The sequence below is a fragment of the Octopus sinensis genome, linkage group LG26 (assembly GCF_006345805.1).
Source record: "Octopus sinensis linkage group LG26, ASM634580v1, whole genome shotgun sequence".
Taxonomy (NCBI): Eukaryota; Metazoa; Mollusca; class Cephalopoda; order Octopoda; family Octopodidae; genus Octopus; species Octopus sinensis.
This window is the reverse complement of record NC_043022.1, coordinates 17,663,718-17,668,674: the sequence shown is the minus strand read 5'-3', so window position 1 is coordinate 17,668,674 and position 4,957 is coordinate 17,663,718.

Here is a 4,957-nt window from a genome sequence, read left to right as displayed (position 1 = left end):
CCGTCAATGGCCAGAGGAACTCTTGAGAGTCAACGGCCATCCAATAAATGCCTTTAGGCTGTATCATGCGCATGGACATAGAAATAATCGGACTGAATACCCGATCGCACGGTTAAATCATTGGGAGTGAAGGACTCCTAGGACTCCTTTGTTAGGGCATCCTTCTAGGAGAAGGTAACTCAGGAAACTGGGATAACTCCGACATAAAACCTGCGGCTCAGTGGTTACCGATGATGTTGACTTGTTCTTCTTTTCGGATTATGGCTGCTGTTGCTTAGTGAGTGGGATTGATTCAGTGCACAGCCTTTCCTCACTTTACAAAATATCTCACACTTTACAATACGACTCACACTCCACGCGCAAACTCGAGACCGATTTAGGCATATTATTGTTTTGTTTTTGTTGTTTCTGGCCCTTCAAAACCATGGGAGAAGCCTTTTCGGTAAAGAAAAAATAAAGAAAATATTCAAAAAATATCGTTAATATTTTTGTTGGGCGACGAAATTAATCGATTTAAGAGATATAGCTGTTATTTCGAGCACATGTAGAAGACAGAAGAAGAGGTAAATAATTTGAGCTCGAATGCTGCGATTTCATTGGTTAAAATTCTTAAAATTAAACTACGTTTAAGTTACGAATTACAATTTTGTTTTCAATTTTGTTTACAATAATGTTTTCTTTTGACACATTCTACCAGTATACGAAGTTTCAAATTGTTTAGTTAACTAGGAAAATCTGGCCTTCAAAAAGAAAAGATCCCAGTTTATTATATATATATACACACACACACACACACACGTTCCCTCGTGCACATACATACACACACACTCATCCCCTAAACATACATATGTGGCTATACGTACCAGCAGACAGAGATATATAAGATATGTAGATAGATATGCCTACATATATGTATGCATAAACACTAGGGTGGAGTGAAAATAAAATAAAATTGTGGAAATTGAAAATGTCTGAGGTTTATAATCTTGCTATACATTTTTACTAGAATACTCCCTCATCCCCATAAAATCCGAAAATGGGGAATTTTAGTAAAATTTTTTACAATAGCACTAAAACTATGCAATTTATGTCAATACTCATTCTAGTATTGTTTATTATTCAATGAGGAAAAGAATGTTGAAGGTTGCATGAAAATCCGTTTATTTGTTCGGAAGTTATGTATTTTTCATTTATAAATTTGTTTGGACTGCGTGGATGAATCTGCAGAATATTGAAATCCGCTTGCTTGAGTTTTAATTTGTTTTAATTGAACGCCTCTCACGCTTTTAAATCGAATCCAGATAAAAAAAAATTAATTGTGACTTTTTTTCCTAGCCAAACTTGTGACTTTTTCCCCTATTATTTTATTACTGGCCATGAAGTTCAAGAAGTCTTTCCTTCAAATTCCTTTCAAATATCCCGGATAAACCCTCCTACACCCGGATGTGTCCGTAAACAATAACTCTCTACTTGAGTGGGCCATGTTGTCCGATTCCTGATTTGAATGTCTTTGCCAGGTGGTGCTTTTAAGTTAGACATGGCCTCGGCCAATACTGTCCGAAACCTATCAAAATATACTTGTACACTTTTATACATATATACATACACAGTTAACTAAACAATTTGAAACTTCGTATACTGGTAGTATGTGTGAAAAGTAAACATTATTTTCACTTGGCCTTTTTGAGAAAATTGTAATTTGTAAGTTTAACGTAGTTTAATTCTTCGAATTTTAACCAATGAAATGCCAGCATTTCACACATTCTACCAGTATACGAAGTTTCAAATGGTTTAGTTAACTAGAAATTCCGTCCATCAAAATGAAAAGATCCCACTCAGGTGCTTGTGCTCATACCCACACATGCACACATATATACATATACAGACATACGTTCACACGTGTTATACATGTGTGAGTCTCTTCATACACACGTATACTGGGAAAGTGTTTCATTTAGTTCTATGTAAAACTTATTATAAGAAGGAGAGAGAATTATTTTAGTGGAAATAAATTATAAGAATGCAAAAGGCGTGCTTATAAATAGGCACACACATACATATATATATACATATATACACACGCATCTATATGTACACTCACACAATTAGGTTCAATTTTTCTTTCAGTGTATTTGAAAAAAAAAAAAGTATGGAAAGGGAGAGAATCATGTAAGGTTAAGAATAATTTTGAAGTAGACACGTTTGTCTTTTACTTGTTTCAGTCATTTGACTGCGGTCATGTTGGAGCGCCGCTTTTAGTCGAGCAAATCAAGCCCAGGACTTATCCTTTGTAAGCCTAGTACTTATTTTATCGGCCTTTTTTGCCAAATCGCAAGGGGACGTAAACATACCAGCGTCGGTTGTCAAGTGATGTTAGGGGGACAAACACAAACGTATACACACACATACATATATATATATATATAAACCCTTTTGTCTCCATAAGAAGAGGCAAAAATTATTTCTTGTCATATATATATATATACAGACATTCCCAATTGTCATAAATGCAATAGGTGTCTAAATTCTCTTCCCTTCTGTAATACCTGTCAATTAGAATTTCTCTAAACCTGTTCCGAACTGCAGATTCTTTTCCATGTTTTCCTTCTCTATATCATTGTCTGCCAGGCTCTGACTCAGGTCTTAAGCCACTAGTCTGAGTGCTGCTTGGAGAAGTTTTGGCATTTATAATAGTCCCTCTGTCCCATTTCCTGATGAAATGGTTGACTGGTTTCCTAAAATGTATTTTGCAAATTGTTAGATCCATTGTATCACAGAACTCAGGAGCCTTACACCCACCACATTTCTTGTACCATAACCATAGCCTCCCTCTGTGTCATGGAAGTCATCATCATGTTGACCTACGTGTCTGTTGAAGTCACCAGCCACAATAATGAAGTTCTTGTAGTGTACAGGAGGATCTGAGAGGAACAGCCCTTCTGTTCTTCCCCTCAAACAAGCCTGGGGAGCACATGCAGGGATTAATGTTGCCTGTAACTAGTCTCATCTCAACTTATCCCACATCCTAAACATCTCAGTTCCTTTATCAATCCATTTCTCACCTAACAACATGTCCAGCCAACCACCCTCATCGCTTTTACTCACCCAGAAGAAATATATTTTGTCTTTTCTTGTTTGTGAGAAGTTTGGCAGAGAATCCTTTCCCTCCAAATCTTGACTCACAACAAACATTCATTCACCTTTACTCCAGTCTCTCCACAACCTCACCAGACCTTCCTCTCATCATACTAACATCAATGACTACAATCCTAAAGTTTTGGGACTGTGAGGAAGAGGGGTGGGGGAATTCTCAGTAGTTAATGTTGTTTGTTTGTTGCTGTTTGATGACTTTTGTACCTGTGAGGAATGAGAAATATTGAGCCATGGCTTGCTGGCAGTTTGAGGATTCACACATGATTTTCATTTAATTTGCCATCGTTCATTTATTCTCCATCACTTGCCAACACATCCTACTATAAATTTCATTTACAACTTTTATCAATAAATTTTATTAATGATATTATTATTATTATTATTATTATTACTGTTATATGCACATCATGACTGCCTCATATTCAGCCAGATTGTTCTGGTTTATTTTTATCCTAGCCTTTAACTTTTCACACCACACATCCATTGCCATGGTACTTTATAAAATACCTTCATTCACTCTAGGACACTGGCTGTGTCTCAGCAAGTGGCTGTAACAAACATTCAGATTAAAAGTTAATAATAATAATAATAACGGTATCAAATTTCAGCAGAAGGCCATCAGTTTTTGAGGGGAGGAAGTAAATTGATTAGATCAATCCCAAGAGGTCAACTGGTACTTATTTAATCATGTGTGAAAGGATGAAGGGCAAACTTGGTGGCTATCAGCTTGCCACCTTAATAATAATAGAGATTTATAACTCAGGCACAAATCCACAAATACTGAGAAAAGGATACAAAGTCTATCTTAGTGTGATTTCAGCAGAGGATGTGTAAGAGATAAACCTAAACAAATTTTAGACATTTAATCTGTTAAGGTCATTACAAATCCAATGTAACTATAACAAAATTAAAACTGATGGTAGTGATGATGGTGATGATGGTAATAAATATGGGGAAAAAAATGTAATAAAAAATGAAATAATTAAAGAATAAACAGAATTTTTTTCAATTTCATTTAGTTAAAAAAATATTCAGAAAAAAAAAATAAATAAAAGAACTCGCCACCTGAATTTTTAAAAAATGGATTTTATAATACTTTGTCATTATATTTCTTGTTTTATATTTGTTATTGTTTTATGTATCAGAAAAAATCATTCATTTTAATTTGCTTTTTCTTCTCAACACACACACACACACACAACCATTACATTTCTCCAATCTTCAGCCAGTTTTGGGAATTATTATTTTGGTTTGATTTGGTTCTTTTGCCTGAAATATATTGCCTGTTTTTCAAAATTCATATATATATAGATATAAACACACACACACACACACACATATCAATCCCAAACAGCTTTATTTGTTTATTTACATCTTTACCTTCACATCAGCTCATCTGGATTCCTCTTATAACCATTCTTTATCCTGCAAACTTAGTCTTCGATAAAAATTTCAATCGTTTGAGCACCGCATCTGTTTACTATAACATGTAAACTCACACAATGCACACACATATGTATGTATAAACACATCTTCATGCATACACACACACACATACTTATAAACAGATTTACACTCAGATACACACACATTTACACATATATACACAAAATTTTATAATAATGAAAACCAACAAACCAAATAATTCAGTTCAGTAGAATTAAATTTGCAGCCAAAATCTTATTCGGAACATCAGTAAAAGAGTCTTGTTGCAATGAATTTCATTACAAAGGAACATTGTCCATCAATTTACGAAACATCAAGAACAAACACATATCACTTTGGAGCAGCTTTTAAAAAATGT